Below are 23,557 nucleotides of genomic sequence, written 5' to 3' on the forward strand. Positions count from 1 at the left end.
ATGGACAGGGAGGCCTGGTGTGCTGTGATTCACGGGGTCACAAAGAGTCAGACATGACTGAACGACTGAACTGAATGCTATCTTATTAGTCTTTTGTACTTCATCTTTCTTGATTTCTTTTTCCCTATTCTTTATTTTCTATTGGCTTTTCTTATTGATTTATAGATGCTCTTTATGTATCAACATTATGTTGTAATATTTTGCTCCACTGTCATTTTTCTAGAAAGCATTCTTATGTTTTTAGATTGAGAAAGTATTTACTTTTGGCTGCACTGGGTCTGTGTTGCTGTGCGCTAGCTTTCCCTAGCTTGGGCTAGCAGGAGTTATTCTCTGTTTGCCACGTGCAGGCTCAGTAGTTGTGGCCCGCAGGCTGTGTTGCCTCATGGCATATGGGAGCTTCCAGGACCAGGGATCAAACCCATGTGCCTTGCATAGCAAGGTGGATTCTTAAACATTAGACCACCAGGGAAGTCCTAAAAAGTCTTTCAAACAGTTATTTGTTACATATAATCTTTTATAAAATAAAATTGCTCTATTTTTGCTTTATACCTTCCTGCATAGTTTTCTACTTCGAGGGAATAAATCACCTTTTATTAGTGGGATCTTTTCAGTTCACTTTCAGAACGTTTACTTCTGCTGCATGTTTTTAAAGTACAAATACACTTGAAATAAGACTTTGGTTTATTTTGGCTTTGCGGGAACTATGACTACTTGTCTGCTGATCCACAATAAGATAAATAATAATGATTTGCTTCAATAGTATTATTAAGATATTGATGATCTAAAGGTAGTGTGTCACTGGTCTGATTTGTTTCCCTGACCAGGGATTGAACCTGGGCCACAGCAGTGAAAGCCCAGTATCCTCACCACTGGGCCACCAGGGAGCTCCGAAGAAATCTCCTTCCTATTTTCGCTTTCTCACTGCTCATTCTCGTTTTCATCTCTCTTCAGTTTGGTTTCTGTCATTCCTGTTTAGCTGGAAATATTGGAAGATTAATCAGTGAACTCCTTATAGTCACATTCAGTAGACACCTGTCTTACTTTCTCCAACCTTTTATCAGGTTGTACGTGGTTAAAACATTCTCTTGAATGCGATCAGATTTTCCAAGTAGGTAACTGTTTCTCTTTGTCTTGTGTTGTCTCCTTGTCTAAGTGTTACGGAGTTTTAAACAGGGAAAGGACCTTCTTTTCTCTAATCAGCACTCTTTCCCATGTGATTTTATTCACTTCATGAGTTAAATAGCAGCCATGATGTGATGACCTGCACATACCTCTCTTTAGCTAAGATCCTGTCTTTGTTTCCATTCTCACATATCCTTCTGTGTATGTGGCATTTCCTCTTGAATCCAGTAATATGTAAACATGATAATATATCACTGTCAGGTGAGATTTATTCCAGGAATAAAATACTTGTGTTCAGTCTGATGCAACTGGAAACCACAGGCTGAGGTAGGGCACAGTGGGTTCCTATTGACTTGTGAAGTTGAATTATGGTAGACTCTGAATATTAGGAAGTTGGAGAGTGCCAAAGAGTTGCTGGGCGACGAGAGAAGCAGGAGGGGAGTGATTCTGGGCAGCAGACATGCTCCTTAGTATGTGGGGCATGTGCTGGAATTAACCAGCTTAACCCTGCTGATGTCTGCCTAGATTCAAGGTTAAGAGGAAGTTCCTAGTGTTATCAGAAGATGCAGTTTTGACAGTTTGGTCCACCAATGGACCAAAGCTCGAGAGAAGAAACAAGAAGTAGGGTCATATTAAGGTTTTTGATGATCTGTCTGTTCATACTGGCTGGGTGTGAGGCAAGGCCTTTGGGCACCTGGTATACCTTGAGATAAGCTTAGAAGCTGGCCCTGAGCTGCGGTTGTGTTGTAGAATGATGGTACTGTAGTTGGGACCTGTTTTGTGGCTTAGAGGGCCTCTGAAGACTTTTGAGCTGAGTTTATTAGGAGGATAAATATGGTATAGGATATGATATAGATTAGAGAAGGAGGAAACTGGAAGTGGATAAGTCAGTCATTCAAAGCAGTGTAGATTTGAAATTATGAGAACTCAGGTTTATTAGAATGCAGGGACAAACTGATGTTGTAGAGAAAAAAGGGTCAGATCTAGGTGAATGATTGGTTATAGATGATTTGACAGGGAAATATCAATGGTTCTGAGCTTGAATGAGTTAAGAAAAAATGGTGCCAGAGCGAGAAATAGCTTGTGATTGCCTGGTCAGTTCAGTTCAGTCACTCAGTTGTGTCCGATTCTCCACAGCCCCATGGACCACAGCACGCCAGGCCTCCCTGTCCATCACCAACTCCTGGAGTCCACCCAAACCCATGTGTATTGAGTCAGTGATGCCATCCTCTGTCATCCCCTTCTCCTCCTGCCTTCAGTCTTTCCTAACATCAGGGTCTTTTCCAATGAGTCAGCTCTTAGCATCAGGTGGCCAAAGTATTGGAATTGCAGCTTCAAAATCAGTCCTACGAATGAACACCCAGGACTGATCTCCTTTAGGATAAACTGGTTGGATCTCCTTGCAGTCCCAGGGACTCTCAAGAGTCTTCTCCAAGACCACAGTTCAAAAGCTTCAATTCTTTGACACACAGCTTTCTTCACAGTCCAACTCTCACATCCATACATGACCACTGGAAAAACCATAGCCTGGACTAGACGGACCTTTGTTGGCAAAGTAATGTCACTGCTTTTGAATATGCTATCTAGGTTGGTCATAACTTTCCTTCCAAGGAGTAAGCGTCTTTTAATTTCATGGATGTGGTCACCATCTGCAGTGATTTGGGAGCCCCCCAAAATAAAGTCAGCCACTGTTTCCACTGTTTCCCCATCTATTTGCCATGAAGTGATGGGACCGGATGCCATGATCTTCGTTTTCTGAATGTTGAGCTTTAAGCCAACTTTATCACTCTCCTCTTTCACTTTCATCAAGAGGCTCTTTAGTTCTTCTTCACTTTCTGCCATAAGGGTGGTGTCATCTGCATTTCTGAGGTTATTGATATTTCTCCTGGCAATCTTGATTCCAGCTTGTGCTTCTTCCGACCCAGCATTTCTTATGATGTACTCTGCATGTAAGTTAAATAAGCAGGGTGACAATATACAGCCTTGATGTACTCCTTTTCCTATTTGGAATCAGTCTGTTGTTCCATGTCCAGTTCTAACTGCTGCTTACTGTCCTATGTACAGGATTCTCAGGAGGCAGGTCAGGTGGTCTGGAATGCCCATCTCTTGAAGAATTTTCCACAGTTTATTGTGACCCACACAGTCAAAGGCTTTGGCATAGTCAATAAAGAAGAAATAGATGTTTTTCTGGAACTCTCTTGCTTTTTCTATGATCCAGCAGATGTTGGCAATTTGATCTCTGGTTCCTCTGCCTTTTCTAAAACCAGCTTGGACATCTGGAAATTCAGGGTTCACGTACTGCTGAAGCCTGGCTTGGAGAATTTTGAGCATTACTTTACTAGCGTGTGAGATGAGTACAATTGTGCGGTAGTTTGAGCATTTTTTGGCGTTGCCTTTCTTTGGGATTGGAATGAAGACTGACCTTTTCCAGTCCTGTGGCCACTGCTGAGTTTTCCAAATTTGCTGGCATATTGAGTGCAGCACTTTCACAGCATCATCTTTCAGGATTTGAAATAGCTCAGCTGGAATTCCATCACCTCCACTAGCTTTGTTCGTAGTGATGCTTTCTAAGGCCCACTTGACATCACATTCCAGGATGTCTGGCTCTAGGTGAGTGATCACACCATCATGATTATCTGGGTCATGAAGCTCTTTTTTGTACAGTTCTTCTGTGTATTCTTGCCACCTCTTCTTAATATCTTCTGCTTCTGGTAGGTCCATACCATTTCTGTCCCTTACTGAGCCCATCTTTGCATGAAATGTTCTCTTGGTATCTCTGATTTTCTTGAAGAGTTCTCTAGTCTTTCCCATTCTGTTGTTTTCCTCTATTTCTTTGCATTGATCGCTGAGGAAGGCTTTCTTATCTCTCCTTGCTATTCTTTGGAACTTTGCATTCAAATGGGTATATCTTTCCTTTTCTCCTTTGCTTTTCGCTTCTCTTCTTTTCACAGCTATTTGTAAGGCCTCCTCAGACAGCCATTTTGCTTTTTTACATTTCTTTTCCTTGGGGATGGTCTTGATTCCTGTCTCCTGTACAATGTCACGAACCTCTATCCATAGTTCATCAGGCACTCTGTCAGATCTAGTTCCTTAAATATATTTCTCACTTGCACTGTATAGTCATAAGGGGTTTGATTTAGGTCATATCTGAATGATTTGTTGGTTTTCTCCACTTTCTTCAGTTTAAGTCTGAATTTGGCAATTAGGAGCTCATAATCTGAGCCACAGTCAGCTTCTGGTCTTGTTTTTGCTGACTGTATAAAGCTTCTCCATCTTTGGCCACAAAGAATAATAATCAATCTGATTTTGGTGTTGACCATCTGGTGATGTCCATGTGTAGAGTTTTCTCTTGTGTTGTTGGAAGAGGGTGTTTGCTATGACCAATGCATTCTCTTGGCAGAACTCTATTAGTCTTTGCCCTGCTTCATTCTGCATTCCAAGGCCAAATTTGCCTGTTACTCTAGGTGTTTCTTGACTTCCTACTTTTGCATTCCAGTCCCCTATAATGAGAAGGACATCTTTTTTGGGTGTTAGTTCTAGAAATTCTTGTAGATCTTCATAGAAATGTTCAACTTCAGCTTCTTCAGTGTTACTGATTGGGGCATGGGCTTGGATTACTGTGATATTGAATGGTTTGCCTTGGAAACGAACAGAGATCATTCTGTCATTTTTGAGATTGCATCCAAGTACTGCATTTCGAACTCTTTTGTTGACTATGATGGCTACTCCATTTCTTCTAAGGGATTCCTGCCCACAGTAGTAGATATAATGTTCACCTGAGTTAAATCCACCCATTCCAGTCCATCTTAGTTCGCTGATTCCTAGAACATTGATTTTCACTCTTAACATCTCCTGTTTGACCACTTCCAACTTGCCTTGATTCATGGACCTAACATTCCGGGTTCCTATGCAATATTGCTCTTTACAGCTTCAGACCTTTCTTCTATCACCAGTCACATCCACAGCTGGGTGTTGTTTTTGGTTTGGCTGCATCCCTTCATTCTTTCTGGAGTTATTTCTCCGCTGATCTCCAGTGGCGTATTGGGCACCTGCTGGCCTTGGGAGTTCCTCTTTCAGTGTCCTATCTTTTTGCCTTTTCATACTGTTCATGGGGTTCTCAAGGCAAGAATACTGCAGTGGTTTGCCAGTCCCTTCTCCAGTGGGCCACATTCTGTCAGACATATTCTGTCATTTTGTGATTGCGTGGAGAATTGCTTTGAACACCTTTCAATCTGAAAAGGCTGTTACCCAATTTAACCTTCCTTCACATCAGTCCTTTGAAGGTTTTTCTGGGAGGGGCAGATACAGAATTAATATTGTTGGTACAATTCATATAATTAATATGGAATTAAGGCTTGGAGAGCTTAGACTAGTTGTCCAAGGACTTGAATCTTGTACTTAGACATTTTTAGATTTAAAACAGTGTCCATACTAACTTTGTGGAGTAGTTGATTGGGATTTTAGACATTGGGGTTTGAGTTCATGAGACATCTATGTGAAAATCTCTGTCTGGGATGTGGAGGTGTAGCTCCCAAGAGTTCAACACAACCAGTGTACATTAACATGGTCTTTTACAAGTTGAACAAGTGGTAAGATTTTTATGGGAGAGAACTTTGAGTGAAAACAGAGAGTTAAGTTGCAGGACCATGCACTGAGTTGGAAAGCCTCATGTTAGAGTCTGCAAAGCTGTGTTTTAATCCTGGCTTTATTTTCCATCACTGTGCTACTTGGCTAGGGCTGCCTTAACACAGACTGAGTGGCGGAAGCAAGAGCAATGTATGGTCTCATGCTTCCAGAGGCTAGAATCTAAGGTCTAGGTGTCTGGGCACTCCTCCTTCTGATCCCGAGGGAAGGGCTTGTTTCATGTCTTTCTAGGCTAATAGATGGCTGTCTTCTGCTTGTGTCTTCAAGTTAGCTTCTCTCTGTACCTTTGTCCAAACGTCCTTTACTTACAAGGACACCAGTCATACTGGATAAAGTTCTACTCTGGTGACCTTGCTTTAACTTAATTACCTCTGAAAAGAATTCTATTTCAAATACTGTCATAACCTGAGGTGCTAGGGTGTTGGGACTTCATATGCATTTTGGGGGACACAATTCAATCCACAACAGCACCTAATGGCCTTAGGCCTCAGTAACTCTGTGCAGAAGGGCCTTCCCCAGTGGCTCAGCAGTAAAGAATGTGCCTGCAATCCAGGAGACACAGAAGACGCTGTGAGGTAAAAGACCAGCACACCAAAAGAGTGTCTAGCGGGCTTTTTAACGGCGAAGCGCTCCCCGGCGGGGCTCCCGGACCCGAAGGAGGCAGGTCGAGGAAGTCCGAGCCTGGACCGCGGTGGGCGTGGTTTCTATACGTTCCTAGCGAGGGATGGTCAGGCTAGATGGAAGGGGGTTCAAATAGGTCACAAGGCCGAGGCGTTGCCCGGCTGACAGGTCCTTCTGCGTGGCTGGGGCGGGGCGGCTGTAGCTGGCGAAGTGTGCTGTCATTGGTCCCCGGGATCTGGGAGGCGCCTTCCGTTAGGGACGTCCCCCGCCAGCGGGAGGGAGAGGAGGGGCGGCCCATCATGGCCCCCGGGGTCCCGCCTTACAGACGCCAGTTCAATCCCTGGGTCGGGAAGATCTGCTGAAGGAGGAAATGGCAACCTACTTCAGTATTCTTGTCTGGAAAAAATCCTGTGGACGGAGGAGGCTGGTGGGCTGCCGTCCATGGGGTCAAAAAGAGTCGGATATGACTCGGAGACTAAGCATGAAGTACAAACCTGTTATGCAGGACATGGGAGTTGGTTTGTGTCATTTCTCAGCACCACGTACCTCTGCATCATGGCTTTGATTTCCCTGGAGTCCTTAAATTCAGAGTTCTGAATGCTCTGGAAATGAATGGTATAAGAATTGTAGAGCCATGTAGAAACTGATCACAGTGAGACATTGTATTTTCCTTTTGAATAAAATATTTTAAGATTTTGCTAATAAAATGTGAGTTCCAAGTGATTTTTAATGGGGAAAAATGACCATATAAGAAAAAGAATTGAACTCTAGGCAGTTTTGGTTATTTGTTCCACTCTTGCCTTTTGTAAGTCTTATTTTTCTGCTATTTATGTGTGGCCGCAGAGCAGTCACCATTGCTCGTTCCCTTTTGGTGTTACTAATCCTAAATCCATGCATAGAACTCCTCTGTGTTTCCTGTTGTAGAACTTGGAATAGTTAGGACCAAGGTGGTAGATGCTGGGGTTGATGAGGGTTCTGTCATGTCTTGTTCAGCTGAGAGGAAGCACTTTAATTTGAGTTTGCCCCTTTTCTGCTGTTTGGTCAATTTCCTCATTCACAAAATGTCAATAGCAGGAAGGTTTCAAATGAGGAAAGCCCTGTGCATCGTAAAGTAGTTTTCAAGTGGCTGCTTGCCAGTTATAAGCTTACCTGGGAATTTAGATGTTAACGCATAATTTCCACCTAAAGTGGAAACACTTGTAAGCAACCCTAATCTTGCCTAGATTTATGTCCAAAGATGGACTTTGAATTTTATCTCATAGAGCTAGAGTGCTTAATGACTTTAATTCAGGTTCAGGTGCTTTGAAACTCATTCTCTCTTTGATGGGAGCTTAGAGAAATTAAGTAGCTGTGCTGAGGCCAGCTTTTCTATTTTATTCTAAAATCCTTGTATGATACTGTCATGAGTTTTGATTGTACTGATAAAGCATCAGGAGTTACAAGAAAGGTTTGAAAGGAAGTAGCTGAAATGTCTTAGGATACAAGAAATGTAGCAGTTACAGAAAGGAAAAATAGTAAGTTCAGTCTTGACTTGTTCAGTGTGAAGTCTGACATTCACATGGCAGTTGTTTATATGGTTTGCACGTTAGATAATAGGCCGATTGCATGTAAATTGGAGACATTATTCAGCATTTCCTGAGTGATTTCATGTAATCTTTCACCATTGTGAGAGAAGTTGATATTACTGTCTTCGTGTTAAGAAGTTTTTGAGAAGCTGGGATCTAAAGAGATTTTTGTCCAAAGTCACACAAATACTTTGTGCCAGATAGGGAGTTCAGCTTGGGTCTTCCTACCCAGTGCCCAGAACAGTGCCTGAAACGTGATAGCCATTCCGTACGTGTTGAATCAGTGAGTGACTGAATGAGCGCGGAAGTCCCAAATCCTTACTGATCCCAATTGTATGCAGAGTCTTTTAGGCTGCTAAGAAATAAAGAGGTGAAATTCCATATAGTGAAATTGTGATGAAGACTGTGCAACTACCTATGTATCATGAGCAACTTACTGAACACATTTTGTCTTTGGTTTCTTCATCTTTGAAGCAGAAGAGTTGAACTGTCTGAGCTTATGCTGAGGTTGTTTAATCACTCAGCTGTGTCCAGCTCCTTTGCGACCCCATGGACTGTAGCCCATCAGGCTCCTCTGTCCATGGAATTTCCCAGGCAAGAATACTGGAGTGGGTTTCCATTTCCTTCTCCAGGGCATCTTCCTGACCCAGAGATTGAACCTGGGTCTCCTGCATTGGAAGGTGGATTCTTTACCACTGAGCCACCTGAGAAACCCCATATGCATCATGATGAAAATACTAGTACCAGCGTGAATCTTTTACTGGGCAAAGATCTATAATTGTATCATCAGTATTCCTCACCCACACATTCTGTAGTGTGATACACATTATTGTGCTCAGAATATTTCTTTCAAACCTTCTAATAATACCCTTTTATGTCTGTCACTGAAAAAAATGAACGTGAATTGCTTCAGAGCATTTGACAATTGACAGACAAAATTTTTTTTAAATGGAAGATAAAAATCTATGAGTCTAGACTTTGATTCTAAGTAAGCTTATGTAAATTTCCAAAATTGTTATTCTTTGTAAGTCTGAGCAATTTGATGAGTGTCTGCCAATTGATATCAACAAAAAATTTGCAAGCTGTTAGATCATGTGACTTTAAAAACTATAAAAATCATGTCTTATCTTTTTCACGTCTTTAATTTTTAAGGATAAAGTTTTTTTTAATGAAACATCTATTTCTTGTCTGCCTTACATTTTTAAGAAGTTTTATATTATAGTTTGTCTTTTTTATTTGGAAATAATAGTTTTCAGCTTATATTTGGAAATATACATTTTATTGGATATATAAATAAACATGCATTAAATTAAACATAAAATAAACATTTTATTGGAAATATAAATGGAGTTCTGATATATTTATATTGAAAACACATTTAGGAGAACTATATAACTGTTTCTAATTTGAAGGCATTTATAACTGGCTAAAAATGTTTATTTATTTATTTAAAGCCAGTTATAAATGTGTTCAAATTAGAAATAGTTACATAGTTATTTTAAATATGGACTTTTTTTGGTGCCTGTAATGCTAAGAACCTTTTAAAAATGTCATCTTGTTTAATTCCCAAAATATCTCTTGTGTTAAATATAAATATCAGTATTTCCATATTACTGATGAGGTCCAGCAAAAATAAGTTATCCTCTGTTATAGAGTTTACTAGGAAACAGCTAGGGCTTCCCTGGTAGCTCAGCTGGTAAAGAATCCACCTGCAATGCAGGAGACCCCAGTTCAATTCCTGGGTCGGGAGGATCCCCTGGAGAAGGGATAGGCTACCCACTCCAGTATTCTTGGCCTTCCTTTGTGGCTCAGCTGGTAAAGAACCCATCTGCAATGTGGGAGGCCTGGGTTCAATCCCTGGGTTGGGAAGATCCCCTGGAGAAGGGAAAGGCTCCCCACTCCAGTATTCTGGCCTGGAGAGTCCCGTGGACTGTATAGTCCATGGGGTCACAAAGAGTCAGGCACGACTGAGCGACTTTCAATTTAAAAAAAGCATATATATGGAATCTAGAAAAATAGTACTGATGAACCCATTTACTGGAAAGAAATGGAGAGGCAGACTTAGAGATTGGACTTGTGGACACTGTGGGGGAGGAGAGGGTGGCATGAATGGAGAAAGCAGCCTTGACGAGTATACACTAGCCTGTGAAAAACAGGTGGCTGGTGGGGAGCTGCTCTATGCCACAGGGAACCCAGCTTGGTACTCTGTGATGACCCAGAGAGGAAGGGTGGAAGGAGGGGAGGGAGGCTTCAAAGGGAAGAGCTGTATGTAGTATGTACAGGGATGACGGCAGAGACCAACACAACATTGTAAAGCAGTTTTCCTCTATTAAAAAAAAGTTTTAAAAAGGCAAGAAATAGAAAGAAATGAAGTCTTCTATGTATAAAGTTGACATCATCGATTCTGAAGGTTTCCTCATTCTGGGAAGGCAGAGGGCGAGTAGGAGCAGTCTCTGTGAGCTGAACTGATCTTCTCTAAGCACTTGGGAGAAGGAAACAGACATCCTATACGGTTGCACCAAAGAACTTTTGAAGCCATGTTTTGTTGCAGTTAGTTTTTGACAAATAGCTTTAATCACAACACACTATTTGTTTGGTGAGATAAAATAACCCACTAGAAGTAAAAAAATCACTGTATAACTTATGGAGCTGAGAAGCTGTCTGTAAGTGGCAGTTGACAGATTGTACTTTTACGACTATGCAGTGGAGAAGCAGTCAGAGAAGAAGCTGTATCTCACAGGAAGAAATGTCCCTTGCCCTTCCTGAGTCCTCCCCAATCCCTCCTCAACTCTGCTTGAACCATCTTTTGCTGCTGCTGCTGCTAAGTCGCTTCAGTTGTGCCCGACTCTGTGCGACCCCATAGACAGCAGCCCACCAGGCTCCCCCATCCCTGGGATTCTCCAGGCAAGAACCCTGGAGTGGGTTGCCATTTCCTTCTCCAATGCATGAAAGTGAAAAGTGAAAGTGAAGGCGCTCAGTCATGTCCGACTCTTCGCGACCCCATGGACTGCAGCCCACCAGGCTCCTCCATCCATGGGATTTTCCAGGCAAGAGTACTGGAGTGAGGTGCCATTGCCTTCTCCAAACCGTCTTTTAAGACCTTGTTAAAGTCCTGTCTCTTTCCTGAAACCCTTTCAACTGTCACAGAAATAATCTCTTCTCCTTTTTGGCTCTTTTGGCTTGCTCTGCTTCTGTTGTCCTTTGTACACTTATCTTTTCGCACGTACTGCATTGTACTTTATGGTGTGGTCAGTTGTGTTCAACTGTAAACTAACTGATAACTTCTGGGCCTTTATATTCTGAGGACTGTGGTGTGAAGCCGGCATTGACTAGTCATGTCCCAGCTCTTTCTCTGCTGCCATCAAAATGAAACTAATCAAGAATCCAGTTAGTGTTTGAAGTTTAAACCGTACTGAAAATGGCTGTGGTAGTTTTGGGATTGAAAGGAAAGCGATCTCTGGTGTGGACATGGAAGAGATGAGATTTGGGCCGAGCTTAAATCACAGTAGCATGGCTTGAGCTGCTGCAACAAAATCCAGAGACCAGCAGCTCATCAACAGCAGTAATGTATGGCTCGCATTTCCGGAGGCTGGAAGTCTGAGATCAGAGGGACAGGATGTTTGAGTGAAGGTCCTCTTCCAGGTCAGAGACTTCTCATTGTGTCCTCATGTGGTGGAATTGGCTCTTTTGAAAGAACATTAATCCTGGTTCCCTGGCAGTCTGGTGGTTGGGACTCTGGGGTTCTACTGTAGGGGGCATAGGTTTGATCCCTGATTGGGGAACTAAGATGCCACACAACACACAGGGCAGGGCCAAAAAAAAAAGAGGGCTTCTCTGGTGGTTCAGTGGTGAGGAATCCGCCTGCTAGTGCGGGAGACACTGGTTCGATCCCTGATCTCAGAAGATTCCACATGCACTCCAACTATTAAGCCTATGTTCTAGAGCTGGGGAGCTGTAACTATTACAGCTACTGTGTCCTTGTGCTAAAACTGCTGAATCCTGTGTGCTCTAGAGCCCGTGCTCCACAGCCAGAGAGGCCACTGCAGTGAAATGCCTGCCCACCACACCAGAGAAAGCCTGAGCCCAGCAGCCCAGCACAGCCAAAGATAAATAAACAAAATTATTTTAAAAATGAAATAACATTAATCCCATTCATGAGGGCAACACCTTTATGAGCTAATCACCTCCCAAAGGCCCCACCTACTACTATCATCACCTTTGGGAATTAGGATTACAACGTATGAATATGTGGGGAGTGGACGAGGCACAAACATTCAGACCATAGCTGATAGGTAGGATTCACATAATGAGAAATGAAGAGATAATAAGGAAAGCCGAGTGCCGAAGAACTGATGCTTTTGAACTGTGGTATTGCAGAAGACTCTTGAGAGTTCCTTGGACTGCAAGGAGATCAAACCAGTCCATCCTGAAAGAAATCAGTCCTGAATATTCACTGGAAGGACTGATGCTGAAGCTGAAACGCCAGTACTTTGGCCACCTGATGCGAAGAGCCAACTCATGGGAAAAGACCCTGATGCTGAGAAAGATTGAAGGCAGGAGGAAAAGGGGACGACAGAGGATGAGATGGTTGCATGGCATCACTGACTCCTTGGACATGAGTTTGAGCAAGCTCCAAGAGTTGGTGATGGACAGGGAGGCCTGGCGTGCCGCAGTCCACGGGGTTGCAAAGAATCAGACACTGCTGAGCAACTGAACTGAATTGAACTGAAGAGAAGAAAGCATGCCCATTAGAGTAGTTATCTAAGGTAGGAGGTGTCACTTTCACCCTCCACCTCAATCCCATCACCAGTTTACAGCCACTGAGGCAGTAAACCTCTTGGCAGGGGTGTGTGTCTGTTGTTCCTAAATGTTTTCTGATGAAAACTGTACCTGTTCTTGTGTTCATTCATAGTCTACTGAAGAGATAATTTGTGTATTTTTCTGTGCAGAGGTTTTGTTTCTAGGACTTTTTTGTAAATTGTTATTTTCATTTGTTTTGTTACTCCAGTATTTGTTACTGTGTGTTTCATGGTTGAGCCTAGATCATTAATGTGGCCAGGACATGTGGGATAACTGATGAGGAGAAAACCAAGAGACCCAGGGATCTGTAAGGGCATGCCATGGAACCTGAGAAAGGGAATCTAGAACAGTTCGCTGAGAAGGAAGAACATGCCCAGTTGAGGGGGATTGATAAGGAGCTAAGGACAATTTGAATGTCTTGGGCAAGAATTGAATTTGAGGTTGATAGAAGCTACATTTATAGAAACTGGAAGCGAGACGTGTGTGCAGGCATGCTCAATCGCTTCAGTCACGTCCAACCCTTTGCAATCCATGGACTGTACCCCACCAGGATCCTCTGTCCATGGGATTATCCAGGCAAGAATACTAGAGTGGGTTGCCGTGGCTTCCTCCAGGGGAATCTTCCTGATCCAGGGATTGAACCCTTGTTTCTTAAATCTCCTGCATTGGCAGATGGGTTCTTTACCACTAGTGCCACCTGAGAAGCCCCGGAAGCTAGAGGTAGCAGCAGTTTTATTGTCAGAGGGGTTAAATAGATGTTACATATGCTGAAGTTGATGTGAGAGCCATTTATACGAGTTCAGTTCAGTTCAGTTCAGTTCAGTCGCTCAGTCGTGTCCGACTCTTTGTGACCCCATGAATCACAGCATGCCAGGCCTTCCTGCCCATCACCATCTCCCAGAGCTCACTCAGACTCATGTCCATCGAGTCCGTGATGCCGTCCAGCCATCTCATCCTCGGTCGTCCCCTTCTCCTCCTGCCCCCAATCCCTCCCAGCATCCGAGTCTTTTCCAATGAGTCAACTCTTCGCATGAGGTGGCCAAAGTACTGGAGTTTCAGCTTCAGCATCATTCCTTCCAGAGAAATCCCAGGGCTGATCTCCTTCGGAATGGACGGGTTGGATCTCCTTGCAGTCCAAGGGACTCTCAGGAGTCTTCTCCAACACCACCGTTCAAAAGCATGTTAGAAGTCACCAAATCGTAGGATTTTAGGGCTGAGATCTTTAGCGATCCTGTCATCTGGTTCCTTCATTTAGCAAAAGGAGAGGCTGAGTCCTGGAGAGTTCAGTAGACAGTTTATAACTACCAAGGTCAGGACAGTTAGGCCTGGAGTGAAAGTCAGTTTGAGTCATTATTGTAGAGAAGATGCTCAGAGGTCTTGGCAGTGAATCACTACTTAAAAATGCAGCTCTCACCACAGATTATAACTGATCTCGGTGGGAAGTGCCAAAAAAGATACGTCATTTCAATTTTTCTCTATTTCTCATTTTCTTCTGACATTTTGGAATGTGGTGGAAGCCTTCAGAAGACCGATCAAATAATTCCGATTTTGGTTCTTCAAAAAAGAAAATTAATCCCATATGTGGAGAAGATGTACCAGTTTGTGGTGGGAAAAGTTTGGAAGTAGAGAGTTCAAGGAAATTTTAGTATAGGACATTTGTATGTTTTGGACGCATGCCATCCCAGTCAAGTCCCTGAGTATTCGCAGAAGAATTGATTTGATAATAGCGCTTTTTAAAAGCGCGAACAATTTGAATAGAGCCCAAGAAAAAGAATTAAAGGAAATAAGAAGCGTGCAGTTGGCAGTGATTCTGTCATCTGTGAGCTGATAGTTCTTCCTTCTGTCCTGAAGTTTAGGGCTAGGGTAAGCAGGCACCCACAGCATGCTCACTTTTAATGACAACGACTTGGTTTCACAGAACTACTTATGATTACAAAATTTTCCTGTTGAAAGACCAGGATTAATTTTTCTGCAGGGACATTTTTTATTTTCCTCAGAGATTTGAGAAAGTGTGCATGATGCGTAGCACATTGGTTGGGTTTATTTATTTAAGATGACCTGGGTAGTACTTTAAATATTCTACATGCATTATAGGCATTCAATAAACAGTTATCTATTTCATTGCTTTCTAAGTGCCTTTAAATATATTTTAAAAATTGTAAGCCTGTGGGAAACAGTTAAACATTTCCTTTTTTTTTATTTTTGGCTGCACTGGGTCTTCGTCCCGCGTGCGGGGTTCTCTAGTTGTGGTGCGTGGGCTGCTTGTTGAGGGGCCTCTCTTGCTGCAGCACGTGTGCTCTGGAGCGCAGGCTCAGTAGTTGTGTCCCACGGGCTTAGTTGCCCTGTGGCGTGTGGGATCTTATTTCCTGAACCGGGGACCGAACCTGCGTCCCTTGCATTGGCGGGTGGATTAACCACTGGATCACCAGGGAGGTTCCACAGTTAAACATTTCTACTTTCTCTTTGCCTTCCAGGGTTGATTTGGCTCCAGAGTATGTCCTTCCCGCTGCCCCTGTTATATTAATACATCTGGACTATTATAGGTGGTTGATGGTATTGTAGGGAACCGGTAACTCCCACACCTACCCATTCTAACCAGCAGATTGTAAACCCACAGAATTGACTACTGGATGAATTTGAACGCAGGTCCATCTGACTCCATAGCACAGCTATTAACACGAGAATGTACCACTTCCTAGAGGCAGGATCACAGAGATTAAGATTTAACCCCTCAGTGATTTGTACTTGATTGGCCCAGAGCCACAGATCAGTTCCCCAGTTCCTCTTCCAACTTTCCTTTCTTAGCCTAATAATACATGCAGTCTTCTCTAGTAGAATCATGAATGTGTTAGAACAGAATGGAAACTTTCCTGGCAGGATTCACCCATAAGCAATTAACTGTTGGAACATAGATTAACCAAATACTAGATATCTTGCTAATTTTAAGGTGATTAATATTGCAGAACTTATTGATACTGCCCTTAGTGGAATAATTAGTGCAAAAGAAAATATTTTTAAAAGTGGGATTTAGCTCCATCCAGGGAGCTAAAGCAAACTGAAAATGGAAAAACATGAAAACACAGCTGTTTACCATACAATTTTGATTTCAGACACATACTTGAAAGTTTTCAGAATTAGGGATTGCTGGTAGCTTAGCTACTGCTTGAAAAACTGGACTTCGAGATACTTCTTATATTTCCAGAAGAGTTTTACCTCAGTAGTAGATTATTGAAAATACTTGACTGACAAGCCTATGTTATTATCATTTCAGTTCAGTTCAGTCGATCAGTCGTGTCCGACTCTTTGTGACCCCATGAATCGCAGCACGCCAGGCCTCCCTGTCCATCAGCAACTCCCAGAGTTCACTCAGACTCACGTCCATCGAGTCCGTGATGCCATCCAGCCATCTCATCCTCGGTCGTCCCCTTCTCCTCCTGCCCCCAATCCCTCCCCGCATCAGAGTCTTTTCCAATGAGTCAACTCTTCGCATGAGGTGGCCAAAGAACTGGAGTTTCAGCTTTAGCATCATTCCTTCCAAAGAATCCCCGGGCTGATCTCCTTCAGAATGGACTGGTTGGATCTCCTTGCAGTCCAAGGGACTCTCAAGAGTCTTCTGCAACACCACAGTTCAAAAGCATCAATTCTTCGGTGCTCAGCCTTCTTCACAGTCCAACTCTCACATCCATACATGACCACAGGAAAAACCATAGCCTTGACTAGATGGGCCTTAGTCGGCAAAGTAATGTGTCTGCTTTTGAATATGCTATCTAGGTTGGTCATAACTTTTCTTCCAAGGAGTAAGCGTCTTTTAATTTCATGGATGTGGTCACCATCTGCAGTGATTTTGAAGCCCCAAAAAATGAAGTCTGACACTGTTTCCACTGTTTCCCCATCTATTTCCCATGAAGTGATAGGACTGGATGCCATGATCTTAGTTTTCTGAATGTTGAGCTTTAAGCCAACTTTTTTACTCTCCTCCTTCACTTTCATCAAGAGGCTCTTTAGCTCCTCTTCACTTTCTGCCATAAGGGTGGTGTCATCTACATATCTGAGGTGATCGATATTTCTCCTGGCAATCTTGATTCCAGCTTGTGTTTCTTCCAGTCCAGCATTTCTCATGATGTACTCTGCATATAAGTTAAATAAGCAGGATGACAATATACAGCCTTGACGTACTCCTTTTCCTATTTGGAACCCGTCTGTTGTTCCATGTCCAGTTCTAACTGTTGCTTCCTGACCTGCATACAGATTTCTCAAGAGGCAGGTCAGGTGGTCTGGTATTCCCATCCCTTTCAGAATTTTCCACAGTTTATTGTGATCCACACAGTCAAAGGCTTTGGCATAGTCAATAAAGCAGAAATAAATGTTTTTCTGGAACTCTCTTGCTTTTTTGATGATCCAGCAGATGTTGGCAATTTGATCTCTGGTTCCTCTGCCTTTTCTAAAACCAGCTTGAACACAGGGAGTTCACGGTTCACGTATTGCTGAAGCCTGGCTTGGAGAATTGTGAGGATTACTTTGCTAGCATGTGAGATGAGTGCAACTGTGCGGTAGTTTGAGGATTCTTTGGCATTGCCTTTCTTTGGGATTGGAATGAAAAGTGACCTTTTCCAGTCCTGTGGCCACTGTTGAGTTTTCCAAATTTGCTGGCATATTGAGTTCAGCACTTTGACAGCATCATCTTTCAGGATTTGAAAGAGCTCAACTGGAATTCCATCACCTCCACTAGCTTTGTTCACAGTGATGCTTTCTAAGGCCCACTTGACTTCACATTCCAAGATGTCTGGCTCTAGATTAGTGATCGCATCATCATGATTATCTGGGTCGTGAAGCTCTTTTTTGTACAGTTCTTCTGTGTATTCTTGTCACCTCTTCTTAATATCTTCTGCTTCTGTTAGGTCCAGACCATTTCTGTCCTTTATCAAGCCCATCTTTGCATGAAATGTTCCCTTGGTATCTCTGATTTTATTGAAGAGATCTCTAGTCTTTCCCATTCTATTGTTTTCCTCTATTTCTTTGCATTGATCGCTGAAGAAGGCTTTCTTATCTCTTCTTGCTGTTCTTTGGAACTCTGCATTCAGATGCTTATATCTTTCCTTTTCTCCTTTGCTTTTCACCTCTCTTCTTTTCACAGCTATTTGTAAGGCCTCCCCAGACAGCCATTTTGCTATTTTGCATTTCTTTTCCATGGGCATGGTCTTGATCCCTGTCTCCTGTACAATGTCACGAACCTCCATCCATAGTTCATCAGGCACTCTGTCTGTCAGATCTAGACCCTTAAATCTATTTCTCACTTCCACTGTATAATCATAAGGGATTTGATTGAGGTCATACCTGAATGGTCTAGCGGTTTTCCCTACTTTCTCCAATTTGAGTCTGAATTTGGTAATAAAGAGTTCATGACCTGAGCCACAGTCAGCTCCTCGTCTTGTTTTTGTTGACTGTATAGAGCTTCTCCATCTTTGGCTGCAAAGAATATAATCAGTCTGATTTCGGTGTTGACCTTCTGGTGATGTCCGTGTGTAGAGTCTTCTCTTGTGTTGTTGGAAGAGGGTGTTTGCTATGACCAGTGCATTTTCTTGGCAAAACTCTATTAGTCTTTGCCCTGCTTCATTCCGCATTCCAAGGCCAAATTTGCCTGTTACTGCAGGTGTTTCTTGACTTCCTACTTTAGCATTCCAGTCCCCTATAATGAGAAGGACATCTTTTTTGGGTGTTAGTTCTACAAGGTCTTGTAGGTCTTCATAGAACCGTTCAAGTTCAGCTTCTTCAGCGTTACTGGTTGGGGCATATACTTGGATAACAGTGATATTGTATGGTTTGACTTGGAGACGAATAGAGATCATTCTGTCGTTTTTGAGATTGCATCCAAGTACTGCATTTCGAACTCTTTTGTTGACCATGATGGCTACTCCATTTCTTCTGAGGGATTCCTGCCCGCAGTAGTAGATATAATGGTCATCTGAGTTAAATCCACCCGTTCCAGTCCATCTTAGTTCGCTGATTCCTAGAATGTCGATGTTCACTCTTGACATCTCCTGTTTGACCACTTCCAATTTGCCTTGATCCATGGACCTGACATTCCAGGTTCCTATGCAATATTGCTCTTTACAGCATCGTATCTTGCTTCTATCACCAGTCACATCCACAACTGGGTATTGTTTTTGCTTTGGCTCCATCCCTTCATTCTTTCTGGAGTTATTTCTCCACTGACCTTCAGTAGCATATTGGGCACCTAATGACCTGGGGAGTTTCTCTTTTGGCATCCTATCATTTTGCCTTTTCATATTGTTCATGGGGTTCTCAATGCAAGAATACTGAAGTGGTTTGCCATTCCCTTCTGCAGTGGACCACATTCTGTCAGACCTCTCCACCATGACCTGCCAGTCTTGGGTGGCCCCACAGGCATGGCTTGGTTGCATTGAGTTAGACAAGGCTGTGGTCCTAGTGTGATTAGATTGACTAGTTTTCTGTGAATATGTTTTCCGTGTGTCTGCCCTCTGATGCCCTCTTACAACACCTACTGTCTTACTTGGGTTTTCTTACCTTGGGCGTGGGGTATCTCTTCACGGCTGCTCCAGCAAAGCACAGCCGCTGCTCCTTACCTTGGACGAGGGGTATCTCCTTACTGCCGCCGTTCCTGACCTTCAACGTGGGATAGCTTTACCTAAACTCTAACTTTACCTACACCATTAAAAGTAAAGTCATAAAAATATTCTGTACAAACAAGCGATCTTAAACTTGGTTCATTATGATTGTCAAATTTGAATTTTGTCTATGAGATAGAAAAATTACTGGTGTGAAACACTGCAGTGTTTAACCAGATGTTCCTGCCTTCTTTAAGTAAAAACTTCATCAGCCTATAATATTTTTAAAATTAATCAATTACTAGTTTATTTTTTGCCATGCGAGGCCTTCGTCCTCGGCGCAGGCTTTCTCTAGGTGCAGCGCGTGGGCCTTAACTCCAGTTGCAGGGCTGGGGCCTCTCATTGCTGTGGCTTCCTGTGTCGTGGAGGATGGGCTGTAGGCACATGGGCCTCACTGCTTGCAGCATGGACTGCAGTTGCAGCACACAGGCTTACTAGTTGTGGCAGATGGCTTAGTTGCCCCACAGCGTGTAGAATCTTCCCGGACCAGGGATCGAACCCACACTCCCCGCATTGCCAGGTGGATTCTAAACCACTGGACTACCAGGAAGCTCCTATAATGTTTGGGTAAAGAACAATCTTAAAACTTACAAAGAGCAAATGGCCATTTTGTGTGTGTGTGTGTGTGTGTGTGTGTGTGTGTGTATGTGTACATATAATTTATTACCCCAATTCTTTATTTGCTGCTGTGTTATTATACATATTGCTGTACTTGGAGCAAAAAATATGACTGGAGAAATATATGGTTATGTTATTTTGATGATTTGATAAACCCATGTTTTGCTTTTGGGTTTCATAAAGCATCTAGGCAAATCCTTAAGTATGGTGATAGATTACCTTGGTCTCTGAATGGAGTTGTTAGTGGAAGCTTTATGTGTCATTGGAGGGCAGTACAAGGCCTTTTCTATTTCAGGGATGAAGTATAATGAAAAAGCTAATTTGAGATGACAGTTAAGAATTGAGATTTTCAAACCTGTGGACTTTTCTTAGGGAGAATGTTTGCTTTTCTTTGTTTATAAGGAAGTAACTGAAATGATTTGTTATGCATATATGGCCTAGGGGATATCTAGGAAGGTTTCTTCAATGCTAATATTTCCTAGCTGTAACCCTTTCTGTTATATATGCACATTGATATACACATCGACAAATTTCTGCGAATTAAAAGCCTATTTTAGATATATCATGTTTAATAAGTGCAATTCATGTTTTCCATTTCCCTGGTGTGTATATGTGTGTGTGTGTGTGTGTGTGTGTGTGTATGTATGTGTGTGTTTTAAGTTCATAGACATAAACATTTAAGGAGCTGTCTTCCTTTTAATTGCTGTGGGCCCCCGGAGTTCCTGGTATCACTCTAAGCAATTTGTAGCCTTTCAGAAGAGCGAGAAGACATCTTTTAAAGGTTTTAAATGGTCATTTAAATGCATATATTAATGTAGAAAACCAGTCTTTTGAGAAACTTCCATATTTTTGAGGAATCTTAACCTTCCCCTAGTTGGAAGAGAAGAATGTCTAATGCTGAACATTTGTCCTTTCCCTGGAGAAGGGATAAAATGCCCTGCTCTCCCCTCCCCCAACCCCAAGCAATTTTTGTGAAAGGATAATTTACCCGGAAATCAAAATGTTAAGAGAGCACGCGTGGTCATTCAAAACACAGGAATCAGTCTTTTACAGGGTTTTTCAAATAAAAACTAGAATGTTTTCCCTCAAAGGTTACCAGTGACTTCCACTTAGCAAAAACTCGTGACCTTTTCAAATTCTTGGTCATCCGTAATACCATTTTATTATTTGACACTGTTTGCTGCTGCCACTGAGGAGTTGTATGTCCCTTGCATTTCACGGGGCATGCTGTGCTGTATTTTTATTTGCTAAAGCTGGCCTCTCGTAGAACCCTTTCCTTTCTGCAGAGACCTTCTCTTTTGGCTTCTTAAGGCATCCTGCAAATCCACGGTGTTGGGTCTCCTCACTCGCTCACGGGAAATCATGACCCTGTGGTACCAGCTGTCACTTCTCTGGGCTGATTCCCCAAACCACAGCTCTAGCCTTGACTGTGTACGCGCCCGCCTTCAGATAACCTAGAATAACTCATTAAAGGTTCTGTTGCTCTCTTCAACTCAACCCAACCCAACCCAACAGTTTCAGATGCGTCGGGACCAGTGTGTTTCAGGCATAACATTATTTCCTTTGACTGAAAGACACCAGGTTATCTATGCTGGGTCCTGTTATATTAGACTCCCCTCTTCCCTCGTAAGCAACCTGTCTCCACTGCAGGGTTTTCCTCACAATGGCGTCCACTCTCATCCTCTTCCTTTTCATCTTCCTTGCTGTGTTCCTGTCCAGATATAAAGTTGTTAAGGTCCGTGAAGTGGTTTCCTCTCTGGGCCCCTCTGGTTCATGGGGCCATCCTTTCAGTTTTTTCTGTTTACTGCTGCCAGATTCATCCTCCTGAAGCACAGTCTTTGGCTGGGTTCCCTGGAAAAAGACTCAGAGGCCAGGTTACATGCAGGTTAATAGGAAGTGAAGGTGCTCTCACCTGCAAGGAAGTGAGAAGACAGGTTGAATGGAGAGAAATTCACCTGCAGTGAATTTGTAGCCGACCCCACAGAGCGCTCACAAGTGGAGGCAAAGGACCAGACCCTTCAACATCCTTAGCTCTACCAAGACGTCCCTGCTGTGGCTCATTTCACAGGCTCTTACTTCCTCTCCTGTCTGGCTGTTTGCTTTGCTGTTGCTCCGTTGCTTCTTAGTCATTCAGTCGTGTCTGACTCTTTGCAACTCCACGGACCATATCCCACCAGGCTCCTCTGTCCATGGGGATTCTCCAGGCAAGAATACTGGAGTGGGTTGCCATGCCCTTCTCCAGGGGATCTTCCCAACCCAGGGATAGAACCAGGGTCTCCTGCATGGAGACAGATCCCACTGAGCCGCCAGGGAAGTGTTCTGCTCTGTGACCTTGCTGCCTCCTCGTGCGCCTGGCTCTAAGCCAGTTACCCCCACTGAGAGGAGGCAGGAACCGAGCGAGTCTGTTCCTGCAGCCAGGGGCTCCTCATGGTAAGGGACACACAGCGGAGCATCCTCTGAGAGATGAGTGTGTTGATGCTGAAGGGGGCTGTGAGCCCAGCCCCACGAGACTCACTCCAGCCACACTGAGCATCGCTCTTTCCCGTGTCGGAACCTGCATTGCTTCCTTGCTGCCTGCTTCAGGGTCGGTGTCTCAGCCTGACTATGAGGGGCCCTCCGTGATCTGGGCCCGCTGCATCTGTTACTGAACTCAGTGTCCCACCGTCTTCCCTGCCCGCCCTCCATTGCACCGAGGGTTGACCTCGGTGTCACCTGAGTGGTCAAGTCCACTCTGTAGCCTCCTTGAGACCCCTGTCACCCCCGTTCAGGGTGACTTGTGCTGTCCCCTTGCCTGCAGCGCCCCCTCCTCTAAGTCCGTCCTTTCACACCCAGTGTCTTAGTCCTGCTTCTAGTTAGCAGTGTACAATTCTGTAGTTTGTTGTGTATTTTATCATACTTCTTCAGTAGCTTGCGATAAGCTGTTCTGATTTTCAGTGTTCTGTTATTTTGGAATGTGGCACATAGTATTTCACCTTTTTCGAGTGTTCTTGGCAGAATCTAGCAGCATGTTAGCTTCATAGTATAGGATCCATGAGAAGCTGTTTGATTTCCTGATTGTTTTTGTAGGTGGTGCAGCCAAAGAATTGAATCTCAAGAGTGATGACTTAAGGTGGAAGGGGCCTTCTAGAAAGATTGCGTTTGAACTCAAGGGATGAAATTTTTCTTGCAGAAAATTTCAGAGTGTCCGGGATACAGGGTTTGCATGGCTCCTGAGTGGATGAGCTTTAGTCCAGTTATGAATTCATAGCAGTTTCCTTCTCGTCTTGTCCTGGCTCACTTGCTCTCATTGTCCTGGGGCCACTGCAGCCTGGAGTTCCTTCTCTGTGATTCTTGTCCCCTTTTAGGAATGCTGTGTGAACTGTGGGCTTGGCACGGAACGACCTGCTTTATATGTTGTCAAGTCCACACAAGTACCCTATGGGGTACATGCTGCCATTTTATAAAAGAAAGAAAAAACCTTCAGAGAAAGGGGTGCAGCCTGCTCAGAAACACACAGTTAGTGAGGAAGGGGGACAGGTGTTCAAAACCTCTGTAGCCGCC

General features: G+C 43.4%; 1 protein-coding gene across 1 annotated transcript in view; it reads left to right on the plus strand.

Annotated features, from left to right (window-relative positions):
* The window catches only part of CDK14 (cyclin dependent kinase 14), a 664,071-nt gene that overhangs the window by 215,821 nt on the left and 424,693 nt on the right, over nt 1-23,557 (plus strand). The gene's annotated exons all lie outside the window — the stretch shown is intronic.

This window comes from Budorcas taxicolor, chromosome 4 (assembly GCF_023091745.1).
Source record: "Budorcas taxicolor isolate Tak-1 chromosome 4, Takin1.1, whole genome shotgun sequence".
NCBI lineage: Eukaryota > Metazoa > Chordata > Mammalia > Artiodactyla > Bovidae > Budorcas > Budorcas taxicolor.